This window comes from Mustelus asterias, chromosome 12, assembly GCF_964213995.1.
Source record: "Mustelus asterias chromosome 12, sMusAst1.hap1.1, whole genome shotgun sequence".
NCBI lineage: Eukaryota > Metazoa > Chordata > Chondrichthyes > Carcharhiniformes > Triakidae > Mustelus > Mustelus asterias.
This window is the reverse complement of record NC_135812.1, coordinates 39106173-39120559: the sequence shown is the minus strand read 5'-3', so window position 1 is coordinate 39120559 and position 14387 is coordinate 39106173. Positions and strand designations below refer to the sequence as shown.

At 43.9% G+C, this 14387-nt stretch overlaps 1 pseudogene; it reads right to left on the bottom strand.

Annotated features, from left to right (window-relative positions):
• LOC144501996 (dynamin-like GTPase OPA1, mitochondrial) overlaps positions 1-9178 on the bottom strand; it is a 104653-nt pseudogene extending 95475 nt beyond the window's left edge.
• Positions 9179-14387: the final 5209 nt, after the last annotated feature.

Genomic DNA, 14387 nt, shown 5'->3' with positions numbered 1-14387 from the left:
GAGAGATTTGCCAGAATGGTTTCAGGGTTGGGCGGAGAAGGTGGTGGTGGTGATGGGGGGAGGTGGGGGGTGGCGGGGGTAGTGGGGGGGAGGTTGGTTAGAGACAAGATTAGATTGGAAATTCTGGGCTTGCTTTCCATGGACAAAGGAGATTGAGGGGAGCTTTGAAAAGGTGAACAAGATTGAGAGGATTGGATAAAATGGACAAGAAAAAACTCTTCCGATGAGCTGCTGGCACAAGGAGCAGATGACACAGATTTAAGACTTTGGCCAAGAGATGCAGGCGCAATGTGGAGAAGAACATTTTTACAAAGTGAGTGCCCACAAGGGTGATGGATGTAGAGACAGTCAATGATTTCAAAAGGAAATTGGATGGGCATTTGAGTGAAATAAACTTGCAGGGACAGGGACTGATTGGAAGAAGAAGACTGACCTGATTGCTCTGCCAGGTACCGGCATGGAGCAGATGGGCCGAATGGCTTCACACTGCCGAGAATGACTCTATGGTTATGGTAGGTAATTGAATATGGTGAGGACAGGCAGGCACTGTGAGAAGTCTCTAGGGGTATGACACGTTCAGGCCAGTTTTCGGCATGGATTCCAGTGAGGTAAAGGCATCTTGGTGGGCTGCAGTGAGCACATCATTGCACCGTGAGAAAAATGACTACAGGAGGACACAACCGAGTAGGAAAATGCAGTGCTCATCGGGGATTCAATGTGATAGAGAGGTGTTTCTTATGTCAGGGTTAGAGATATCACTGAGAGAGTGCAGGATATCCTCACAGCAGGAAGGGGAGGGACCAAGCAGAGATCGTGTGATATTGGAATGGTAATGGCTGAGGGCCTGAAGTTCAATCTTTCTGAGATAAAGATTACATTAAAGAGAAAGACACCCAAGATGGGGATCTCTGGATTACTCCTCGTGTCACACTAAAATGTTAATGTCGATGTTCACAGGGATCCTGGGTAGCTGCCATGTTGCCTTTATCCTGCAGCAGACCACTTCTTGAATTCTTTGCAGCTCAAACCTGACTTACTATTGGCTGCTCAGAGACAAGGGATAACCCAGTGTAAAACATGAGGAATCCAGCCAATGATATCCAGGAGTAATGGGGTCCCTGCTCTGGTTGCTGAGTACACTTGACTGACATCCTATGGGTTTTGGTGTCGGTAGGAGGCTGACCAAACTCTGTTCTGCCTGCACCTGTGCAGGAACAGCTTCAGCCAATAGGGCTGCAAGGCAGAATGTGGGGCATTGACAAGACAGGAGGAGAAAGTGGGGGAAGTGGAAACTTGTTGAACCCGACTCCAATGTTCCCTTTAGCATAATTCCTCTCACGGCCCAACCCTCATGCCCTTTCTAACAGTGAGCTCGATAGCAATTTGCTGCAAATCCATCAGGTGTTGATTGAACAGTCAAGGCTGGAGTATACCACATCTTAGTTAAAGTGGTGTTCCTAGTTTATAAGCCTATAAACCTATAAGCCTAGTTTATGAGGCTGCAGCCTGTAGCACTGGCTTAATTGCACCAATTGATGCTCCATGCAGGTAGCCACTCTATCCATGGATAAATACATCATTATAACATCCATGCTTGAGGTATATTCCTCCATTCTCCCTGCAAGAGTTCACAGTGTGACAGGAATGCTTGCCATTGCCGCACACATCATTTACTGCATTTCCAAAAGAATCCTCTGAGGTACAGAGCCTGTGTCCATGACACTGGGCAGTCCTGCAGGCTCCAACACAGACCGTCACTATTGTCCCTGTCTGGGAATCCTGCACCCTCCAGACTCTCCACTACTGTCTCTCTCTGGGAAATCCTGCACCCTCCGAACAGACCCTCCACTGCTGTCTCTATCTGAAGAGAGCTCCCCCACACACAACTGACATCGGGACCCCCCTCCTCGACAACACTGACATCGGGGTGACCCATCCCCCACAACACTAATAATAGAACCCCCCACAACACCAGCGCCAGGACCCTCCCCACCCTCTTTCCCACCTCACAACACCAACATGACCCCTCCCCCACAAACATGATATTGGGTGCCCCCCACACACCACAATGCCAACATTACAGCCCCATCCCCTCACGGGCATTGAGGCTCTCTACCCCCACCCACTCCTGGATGGCACTGCCAAGTTGATACTGTCAGCGCAGTGCCAGGATACGGCCCAGCCATGTCCCTTACCACCCATGGGCTATATCTCCCTCCGCACCCCCAACTTGTCATGACGACAGGTTATCGCCAGCAGTGGCGTCATGCCGGCTGGGCAGATGTTACGGTGTTAAGGCTGATAAGTAGATATTACATTATTAAAATGTTTGGAAATCAGGTTCACGCCCTTTCTTATCCCGTAACTAATGGAGGTTGATCTCAAACGGTCACCAAACTCTCACTAATTTTTACAGATGCACCAGAGAAAGCATTCTTTCTGGTTGTATCCCAGCTTGGTATGACTCCTGCTCTGTCCAAGACCGCAAGAAACTACAAAGCCCAGTCCATCATTCAAACCAGCCTCCCATCCATTGACTCTGTCTACACTTACTGCTGCCTCAGAAAAACAGCCAGCATAATCAAGAATCCCACCCTCCCCGGACATACTCTCTTCCACCTTCTTCCGTCGGGAAAAAGATACAAAAGTCTGAGGTCATGTACCAACCAACTCAAGAACAGTTTCTTTCCTGCTGCCATCAAACTTTTGAATGGACCTATCTCACATTAAGTTGATCTTTCTCTACACTCCACTAGAAGTGTAACACTTTATTCTGCACTCTATCCTTTCCTTCTCCCCTCTGTGCTCTGTGAACGGTATGGTTTGTCTGCATAGTGCGCAAGATACAATAATTTTTACTGTATCCCAATTCATGTGACAATAATAAATCAAATCAAGTCAAATCAGATTCGTACCATATTCAAATCAAATCAAAAACTGAGATCTCGCCACCGCAAATCTTATTTTTGGCCGCTCGCAAGATTTAACGGCCATGATGGGATTTGCAGCTACAATCAACGGGTCCACTAAATTGCGACCCATATGTTAGAACCGTCAATGAAAATATTATATACATGATCATGTATGTACACACTGCTGATATCTAGGTAACACTAACAATCTATTGCCAATGACTATCTGACATTGAATGCTGGCACTAGGTATCTTGGATACTTCCATCTCCAGATCTCCCACCGCCAAGCGTAACAAGGTGCCACTGATTTCCTAAGCCTCCTCCTCATCTGCAGCTATCTGTTGTGAGATGATTGGAAGGCCATCTCTGTTTTTCTGTCTCTCCCTCAGGTCCTGTATTCTCTTCCATTGAAAAGGTGGAAAGAAAAGATATATGAATGGAGGTAAATCATGTGCCCATTCAATTGATGGGGAGCACTTGTTGATAGTAACTATCAGCAAGAGGCATGACCTTACATCAAGGTGATAGTGTGATATGGATGGAGATGTGGGGATAGGAGGAAGTGCATAAGCAGGGAGAAATGAGTCCACCTGCGAGCTATGACTCTGAGAGGTGTGACATGTTGAAGTAGGTTTGAGAGGAAATTTTGAGGAGGGTTAGTATGATACACACATCAGGATTTAGTTATATAGCCACTGTACTCACCTTACCTGCCCTGATTAGGTCAAGAAATTGCTTTTGACACTGGACCCACAAGCATGGCACCACCACACACCTGCTGCTGATCTCATGTGTGACCTCCAGCTGCAGCTTCTTTGCTTCAACTCCCATCATTAGCAAGGGGATCTCACTTTGGGTCCTATCAGTACATCCAGAGAGGTCCAGCTAAAATGAGGAGCAGCCTTTGAACATGTGGGCTCCGTCCTCTCAATGCCTCCTGTCCCTTTTCCAACTCCACAGTCCATGTTTGGACTGTCTCTTTAAATACTGGAGGCAAAATTGACTCATACAGATCATCACCATGCCTGCTCACTCCAGTTGAAATCACCTGGCAATGCAATGGCTCGGTTACAAAGCCACTGATGTGCTGCACTTGCTCTGGATTTCACATCATTATTTGTCAAAGTGGACTGCTCTTTGAGGTTCTGGTTTTATTCCACCACCACCCCCCACCCCCATGCTGGCCATCTCAATCTTTGGTTACCCAGTGTTCAGGGCAACTGGAGTCACGGGAACTTGTGGTTTAGTCTTCATCTGGGCTTGGTGGAAGCCATTATGTATAGTTGCAGGATTGCTTGCCCCTGGTCTGCTCTCTCGCGACTGGGAAGCAGGCAGAATGTCAATAACATGTCTGATATTTGCTTGATATCTTCCACACACAAACTGAAGTCTATCACAGGAGGGTGATACATCACTCAGTTTTGACGGTCTATTCGGTGTACAGGAGGAATCATAGATTGCCGAGTGTAATATGACAGTGATACATCGAGTATTTGTATTTCCTGTTGCATTACAGCCCATCTGTCATTCATGAACCAATTTGCTTTGCTGCTCCAGATACCCGTGAGTGCCATTTATCTCCTTCATATTTGGCACTTTACCACAAAGCTTGGTGTTGTCAGCGAGCGTTATAATACCATTATCATATTCCAGTCGTCATCATGCTCTCATTCATCAGCAATGTGCACTACAAGAGATACAAAACCCATTACATTTATAACACGACGAGATGAATTTTAACATAGTGCAGAGGATGGGAAACTGTTGGAATGGTTTGGGCTATTTTACTTCCCACACAATTTTCCTTTCCGAGGCGGGCAGTGTCAAACCAGCAGATAATTTGATCCAATGAGTTGCCCTTCAGGTGGGTTAGTTTAAAATTACCTGACCAGCCCACTTCTCCTCCATCAATGCTTCTTCTGTTTCTGTCTTGTTTCAAGTCTAGCAAGTAATTTCTACTGCACGAGGTCCAGTTACATAGCAAAGCTTCTAGAAGCCAAAGGCCTACCTGAATTTTCAACAAGCAAGGTCCAGTATTATTTCCCGCACAATGTTGCTGAAATAAGAGTGGTGGGCCCAGGTTCAAGGCCCCTGCATACGGCCAAAATCATTGAGCGGGCGATATTGAGATGACTGTCATACAAATGTGCTGATGTAAGGAGCAGGTTACCAAATTAGGTCAACACATGTGCAGGCAACATTTCTGTTAATCACTACTGAAGTAACCAGTGTTTGCAGTGAGTGGCTGGAGGAGTTTGGAGGTTTGTGATATTGATTGCAGGACACCAGGGATAGCTTCCCTGCTCTTCTTGGATCTTGGGGTGGGAATTCAGTATTTTACACATGTGACTGAAGAGAGAACAATGGGGCTATAGCAGTGGTAACTTCACAGTGGAGAGATAAAGAAATTGACATATACTGTAAAAAGTCGACTCCATGGGGAAATAAAATTAAAGGGAAAGAAATGGTATCACTGCAGAAGCCTAGGAAAACCAGGGAGAGAGACAACGAAACGTCAGAGCTGAAGAAAGCTGCAGCTATAGCCCCCTGAGAGAAGCAGCCATCTTCTGCCTTCACTGAACCAGAAGACTATTTTCCAGATATGGCCACTTTAATCTGGTTGTGGTAATTATTTGTTGGATTTAATTCCTAGAGTTACTTAATATTGGATGCTGTTTGGGAAAAGCAGTGTATCAGAGTTCAGGTAAAATGTAGATAGTGGGGACAAAGGGATAGTTTCATATAAAATTATATATTATAGACCGGTTAGTCTTACTTCGGTGGTTGGTAAATTGATGGAAAGGGTCCTTAGGGATGGGATTTACGACCATTTAGAAAGATGCGGATTAATCCGAGATAGTCAGCACGGATTCGTGAAGGGCAAGTCGTGCCTCACAAATTTGATAGAATTTTTTGAGGAGGTAACTAAGTGTGTTGATGAAGGTAGGGCAGTTGATGTCATATACATGGATTTTAGTAAGGCATTTGATAAGGTCCCCCATGGTCGGCTTATGATGAAAGTGAGGAGGTGTGGGATAGAGGGAAAGTTGGCCGATTGGATAGGTAACTGGCTGTCTGACCGAAGACAGAGGGTGGTGGTCGATGGAAAATTTTCGGATTGGAGGCAGGTTGCTAGCGGTGTGCCGCAGGGATCGGTGCTTGGTCCTCTGCTCTTTGTGATTTTTATTAATGACTTAGAGGAGGGGGCTGAAGGGTGGATCAATAAATTTGCTGATGACACCAAGATTGGTGGAGTAGTGGATGAGGTGGAGGGCTGTTGTAGGCTGCAAAGAGACATAGATAGGATGCAAAGCTGGGCTGAAAAATGGCAAATGGAGTTTAACCCTGATAAATGTGAGGTGATTCATTTTGGTAGGACAAATTTAAATGTGGATTACAGGGTCAAAGGTAGGGTTCTGAAGACTGTGGAGGAACAGAGAGATCTTGGGGTCCATATCCACAGATCTCTAAAGGTTGCCAGTCAAGTGGATAGAGCTGTGAAGAAGGCCTATAGTGTGTTAGCTTTTATTAACAGGGGGTTGGAGTTTAAGAGCCGTGGGGTTATGCTGCAACTGTACAGGACCTTGGTGAGACCACATTTGGAATATTGTGTGCAGTTCTGGTCACCTCACTATAGGAAGGATGTGGAAGCGCTGGAAGGAGTGCAGAGGAGATTTACCAGGATGCTGCCTGGTTTGGAGGGTAGGTCATATGAGGAAAGGTTGAGGGAGCTAGGGCTGTTCTCTCTGGAGCGGAGGAGGCTGAGGGGAGACTTAATAGAGGTGTATAAAATGATGAAGGGGATAGATAGAGTGAACGTTCAAAGACTATTTCCTCGGGTGGATGGAGCTATTACAAGGGGGCATAACTATAGGGTTCGTGGTGGGAGATACAGGACGGATATCAGAGGTAGGTTCTTTACGCAGAGAGTGGTTGGGGTGTGGAATGGACTGCCTGCAGTGATAGTGGAGTCAGACACTTAAGAAACATTTAAGCGGTTATTGGATAGGCACATGGAGCACACCAGGATGATAGGGAGTGGGATAGCTTGATCTTGGTTTCAGATAAAGCTCGGCACAACATCGTGGGCCGAAGGGCCTGTTCTGTGCTGTACTGTTCTATGTTCTATGTTCTATGTGTATTGCCATCAGTATCCTTAATTATTGTAGAGTATTATAGACATTCTTGTCATGTGTGTTTTTGTTTTCCTTTTGAGTTAATCAATCTTCTTTATGAACTATTCACACAACGACAGGACTATTTCCTCACTGAGCGACACACTTGAGCCTAATACAAAAAAAACACATTCACTACTATGAACCGATGTTTCAAAGTTACCCATCATAGTTTTGGGATATCCTTGCATATGGTTCATAATGCTTGTGAAATTAGTGTACCTCTGAGAGATTTTTTTTATATCATGCTCTCTTCAGCTCACAGCCTTAGCTGATGTCATTGTTGCCAAGCTGTCTACGAGAAGTCCTTTTATTGCTCCTTAAGTGGCTTAAATGGGAGTTGTTTATTTTTACTTTGGGAATTAGCTTTATGACCCTGAATTGCAGGAGGAAGAATGTTTGCAGGTCAGGTGACAGGAGCTCTTCCATTTTCAGATCTGAGCTGCAGGTTTTAGTTTTAGAAGGGACATCAAGATGGAAAGAAGCGTCTCTCTCTCTCTCCCCCTGATTTTGGAAATTCTGCTGATTAGCTGAAAGCCTTCCTGGAGTAGAAACTCTGCTGTTGATACTTTGTAAGAAGTTTAACAACACCAGGTTAAAGTCCAACAGGTAAATTTGGTAGCAAAAGCCACAAGCTTTCGGAGCCTTAAGCTCCTTCTTCAGGTGAGTGGAAATTCTGTTCACAAACAGGGCATATAAAGACACAAACTCAATTTACAGAATAATGGTTGGAATGCGAATACTTACAGCTAATCAAGTCTTAAAGGTACAAACAATGTGAGTGGAGAGAGCATTAAGACAGGTTAAAGAGATGTGTATTGTCTCCAGACAGGACAGCCAGTGAGACTCTGCAAGTCCAGGCAAGCTGAGGGGATTACAGATAGTGTGACATGAACCCAATATCCCGGTTGAGGCCGTCCTCATGTGTGCGGAAATTGGCAGTTTCTGCTCAGCGACTCTGCACCGTCGTGTGTCATGAAGGCCATCTTGGAGAACGCTTACCCGAATATCAGAGGCCGAACGCCCGTGACCGCTGAAGTGCTCTCCAACAGGAAGAGAATAGTCTTGCCTGGTGATTGTCGAGCTGTGTTCATTCATCCGTTGTCACAGAGTCTGCATGGTTTCCCCAATGTACCATGCCTTGGGACATCCTTTCCTCCCCGTTGGTACTTTGACCAGAGTCTCTCCCTAACCTTCTGGGAAGCTGTTCTGACTTCAAACTATTCTGAGTGTATCAGAAGAACTGCAGCATCCATCCAAAGGACTCAGTTCCAGTGTCTCGTGAGCATTAATCTTTGCTGTGTTAAACCTGTGGAAGGGTTTTGTTTATAGGATTGGTTTAATTAGAACATCTTAGATATATTTGTTAAGGGTTATACATTATTGTGGGGTTTTTTTGTTTATAATTGACAACAGTTATTGCTAATATTCTTACTATATATATTAACTATATTCTTAAATAAACTTTGTTTGATAAAACCTCCCCAGTGGGTCATTTGAATCATACCTGAGGTGAAACATATCATGTTTATCCTAGCCAAATTCAAGGTGCAAAACTTATGATCCAGGCGGGCTTCATAAAACACTTTGGAGTTGTTGACCTGAATCATAACACGCTTGTGACGCAGAGGAAAGAATGCTACTAATCAAGCCATAGCACTAGTGTCTGATGACTCACAACATGCTGATCCAGACTCGATATAGTCTCAAAGGTATGCACAGTGCATATCTGAACTGGTGGCTCTGAGTGTAAGGTTAAATGATGATGCTTCTGCATCAGAGGTTTGGTGCTGTTCTCAACCTTCCTCACAATGCTGCAGTGACTGGTCAGGTGCAAGCTCTTGACTATCTGAAAGCACAAAAGCATAAGGAGGAGTGGAGGGGAGGAGTCAATGGAGAGATGGGGTGGGGAGAAAATTAGAAATTTCATGATTACTCCAGCTGCAGTCTCCATGTTGTGGCTTTGTACAGGATGAGGGTGAGGAATGAGTGAATAATTTGCATAAGGCAGCAGCTCATCATCATCTTCGGTGACTTCAGCAAGTTCCACTGGCTCTGTGACATCTGATCTGATGATTCTTTGCACCATCTTCAAGAGGGAGATGAGGAGGATCAAGCCTCATTGGTCTTCCGCTGATGTGGGTTTCCTGCCTGTTGTGGACTCTGCCTTCTCCTGCAAGACAGAGGGCAGGATGTCAGTGACAGTGCTCCAGTGTGGATGTGCCTACAATAGCCAAATAGCTATGGCTTCAGGAGACATGTAGAGATGCATGTGCGGCTGGCCTGGTTAAAAGGATATATGTGGTAAGCTTTAGTACAAGGATGTTGGGATGAGTCTTAAGTAATAGTGAGTACAGCTGGTGAATGATGGAGATGTGGTGCATTGCACAGTTGGAGAGGTGTGTACGTGGTGTAATATACAGATGTGTTCACGTACCTTGAGCAGGTAAGTGAGATCACTAAACTCTTCTGAGCACGGCTGCCATATCCTGATTGTGGAGCTCTCCGTATCAACAGCCCTTGCCATTTGCTCCAATCCATTCTAAAGCTCATTGTTCTGTCCCCAACTGTGAAAACATGACCTCTTTCTTGGCCTCCACCTGTCTGACCCCTGCCTTCAGAGCCCTGACACTGAAGAAGAGAGTCCTTTCCTTGTTGACATACTCCTTGTCCCTGAGTGTTTGTAAGTGATTATCCTGCAGCCTGCTCTACATTACTGCAGCTTTCTTTTACAAGGGCTGTACCAGTCACTCAGGGCCATAATCCTGGAGATGAGGCGGGTACACAAATCTTTGGTGCTGCCCACCTTGTTTTGAAACAGCTTGTGCTTTAATTATGACCCCTCCCCCCACACCCAACAAAATGGAACTATCCACAAGACATTTAATCTCCTTTAAAAGTCTCACATGTGGAACTTTATCAAATGCCTTCTGAAAATTGAAATAAATTATGCAACAGAAGTGTTGTCATCCACTAAAGCTAAAAGATGACAGTAGCTCAGTGAACTCTGGCATATTGGTACTATGTTAATTTCCTTCTGAATGACAGTTTTTACGTTAGACATTGACATCGGTGTTAATGCTCTCAAGTATTTTCTTTGTTGCCAATATGAAGCTGATTACTCTTAATTTCCAGGTTTATAGCTCATCCCATTTTTTAATATCAATATAATATTCACTGTCTTCCAGTCCCGTAGTTTCAATTTCCAATATTTATGGGGCTCTACAAATTCAGATGAGTTTTATTAGAATCCCATATAATTACAGTAAATTAATTGGAACTATTTAAATTTATAGCCACAGTGGAGTCTCTTTTTGCTCTCCACATCTAATATGTGACAAATGTTTCTTTTCACATTGGCTACTCTTCACTTTCTCTAAAGCTGAAGTTCAACCACAACTGAAATCCTGCCCCTTTATCTGGAGAATGTTTCCAACACTTACTTCCCCTTCCTTTCCAAGACAGGATGGAGGAAAGACACTTGTCATTTGATTTAATTAGCTGTGCACCTCTCAACTACAAATCTCTCTCTCAGTTTTGTCACTTTGCTGATGTTAGTGTTCCTCTCAAAGTGAAATTCTTTCTGTAATTTTGACTTCCTACCTACTTTTTGCTTTCCATAGTTGCCTAATCTGTCAAATCACCAATGAATGATTTTGGCCCACTTTTCTCAAAATTATAGAATGCCCTCGCTCCTCAATTATCCCTCTCAGTTGCAATTCCCAGGCTTTTAATAACCATGGATGGGATCATATAATAATCATTTACTCCTCTCCTCTTCAATTCATTCAACATTCGAGGCACCCTACCCTTCAACTGTTGATATCAATGAAAATAAGACGAGGTAAGAATTCCACATAGCTTTCTATCCTAACCAGGAAAAGATAGTCCGATTCTTTGCACTCTTACTTTGTGTTTTGTTAATGTTTCTGTGTACTATTAATGTTTTTGTGTGTTACTCATCTTTGTGTGTGCTGTTAACATTTGTGTCTTATTAATGCTTTTGTGTGTTATTAATGCTTTTGTTATTAATGTTTTTGCGTGTCATTAATGCTTTTGTGTGTTACTAATCTTTGTACATACTGCTGATTTGTGTGCTTTATTAATGTCAGTGCATGTTATTAATGTCTGTGTGTGTTTGTGTGTGTAAAGATGTACTCCTGGGGGCTTCTTAAGTTGAACAAATGACTTTATTTACAAGGTTGCTTTATTAGCTGTATGCTGCAAGCTAGTCCATTGTGCAGTCTCTCTCTGACAAGGAAAACACCTCCCCTTGGAGAGATTCCTCACACAAAATATTGATTGGTTATTCAGACCACACAGCCCTTGTTCAGTAAGGCTGGCCTAAAAGTCACAATTATCATAGTGTGTTACGTTTTCAAATATTACTAATCTTTGTAGTTTTGATGTTTGTGTGCATAACAACTTCAATCAGACAATTGAAGTTGGCCTGTTCGAACATGACCTCCCTGATTAAGGGCCAAATTGATGGGCCAATCAGGGAGCCTCTAGTGTAGACTGCTAACTGAAAGCACGTTGTCAGACTTATAAATAAAGGGATTTTGGTGAAGGGACATCTGCCTCTGCGGACATATTACAGTGTGGATTGCTAATGTTTGTGTGTGTTATCGCTCTCTATGTGTATTGCTAATGTTTGTGTGTTTTATTTCCTGTTAAAAATACCTGAGTCAAATATTGGTTAAAAATCACCTTTAAGCTGCCACATTTGAATTGACTTGAATGCTTCAATGAACGGAGGAAAATTAGCAAAAAGTGAACTTTTGTCTCAATTCTTTCTGTATCCATCCTTTCCTGCTGTTTTATACATGATGGCACTTCCATAAAAATTGCCTATCCCAAAAGCTCAACAAGGTGGTCATTTATCACGAATGAGCCTCACACAGTCAGTGCCAGACAGCTATTTGATTGAGAAAATTACCCACCTCCTATCTTCCCTCTACTCAGTGAAGAATTGATGTTCAGGGATTCAAAGTTTCTGTGGCATCGAAGCATTTGACATGTGGGGTGGAATTTTAAACATTGATTGTAATTTGATTTGATTTATTATTGTCGTATGTATACTGTGAAAAGTATTGTTTCTTGCGCGCTATAGAGACAAAGCATACCGTACATAGAGAAGGAAAGGAGAGAGTGCAGAATGTAATGTTACAGTCATAGCTAGGGTGTAGAGTATGATCAACTTAATGCAAGGTAGGTCCATTCAAAAGTCTGATGGCAGCAGGGAAGAAGCTGTTCTTGAGCAGGTTGATACGTGATCTCAGACTTTTGTATCTTTTTTCCAATGGAAGAAGGTGGAAGAGAGTATGTCCAGGGTGCGTGGGACTCTTGATTATGCTAATTGCTTTTCCAGGCAACGGGAAGTGTAGACAGTGTCAATGGATGGGAGGCTGATTTGAGTGATGGACTGGGCTTCATTCACAATCCTTTGTAGTTTCTTGAGGCCTTGGATAGAGCAGGAGCCATATCAAGCTGTGAAAAAACCAGAAAGAATGTTTTCTATCGTGCATCTGTAGAGGTTGGTGAGAATTGTAGTGGATATGTCAAATTTCCTTAGTCTCCTCAGAAAGTAGAGGTATTGGTGGGCTTTCTTAACTATAGTGTCAGCATGGAGGGACCAGGACAGGTTGTTGGTGATCTGGACACCTAAAAACTTGAGGCTCTAGACCATTTCTACTTTGTCCCCATTGATGTAGACAGGGGCAAGCCCTCCACTACGCTTCTTGAAGTCCATGACTATTTCCTTCATTTTGTTGGCATTGGGGGAGAGATTGTTGTCGTTGCACCATTTCATCAGATTCTCTACCTCTTTCCTGTACTGTGTCTCGTCGTTGTTTGAGAACTGACCCACAACTGTCATCAGGAAATTTGAAAATCGAGTTGATGGGGAATTTGGCCACACAGACATAGGTGTATAAGGAGTATAGTAGGGGCTGAGGACACAGCCTTGTGGGACACCGGTGTTGAGGATGATCGTGGAGGAGGTGTTGTTGCCTATCCTTACTGACTGCAGTCTGTGGGTTAGAAAGTCTAGGATCCAGTTGCAGAGGGAGGAGCTGAGCCCCAGACCACAAAGTTTGGAGATGAGTCTTGTAGGAATAATGGTGTTAAAGGCTGAGCTGTAGTCGATAAATAGGAGTCTGACATAGGTGTCTTTGTTATCTAGGTGTTCCAGGGTTGAGTGCAGGGCCAGGGAGATGGCGTCTGCTGTGGATCTGTTGTGAACTGTAGTGGGTCCAGGCAGTCTGTGAGGCTGGAATTGATTTGTGTCATGACTAACCTTTCTAAACACTTCATAATGATGGATGTCAGAGCCACTGGACGATAATCATTAAGGCACGCTGCTTGGTTTTTCTTTGGTACTGAGATGATGGTCGTCTTCTTGAAGCAGATGGGGACCTCAGATTGTTGTAAAGAGACGTTGAAGATGTCTGCAAATACTCCCGCCAGCTGATCCACGCAGGATCTGAGTGCTTGTCCGTGCACCCCATCCGGGCCAGTCACTTTCCATGGATTAACCTTCGAGAAAGCTGCTCTTACATCTGCAATAGTGACCTCGGATACAGGCTCACTCGTGACTTCCGGGGTGGAGGGTATGATCAGGACAGTTGTGAAGTTGGATTGTTGCTGATGCAGTTTTTAAGTATGAGTCAGCTGTTTTTTCTCTCTCACTTTGGATACCATGCCTTGAAAGGACATTAGTGACTATGGACCTCCTATGTCAGTCCATGATTATGGACCATGCTTGCCACTATACTAGACTGACTTGCCATAGCCTTCTGCAGGTAATGATCAGGAATCTCTAGCACTCGTGCCACCTGCCATTGGCATATATTGGAAGGATTTATAAGTTGTTGTGTGTTTGGTCACATTATGAACACACCTTCCTTGGCCATCAAGTCTTGGAGTGGGACCTGAACCTGGAGCTTCTGAGAGGCAGGGACACTATCCACTGCACTGTAAGATCTCCCCTGCAAACTGTTCTACACTATACAATTCACAGGAATACATATTGCAATATTACTGTGGCAAATTACACAGGGACAGGCACCCAGTATCTGGCAGAACCACTTCAAACAGAGGAATGGATAAATATGTCTGTGGTTAATAAGCACTTAATGTTCATAACAACTATACACTACTTGTTACAACAGCTGGAACTGGAGTGTGGCTTTAACAGGACTGGAGCAAATTCAACTTCCTGACCTCCTGTGAAATATTTATGACATTGGATGGGACTGGAGCTGAAGAAATTATTCATCAGTTTTATTCTTAACTTA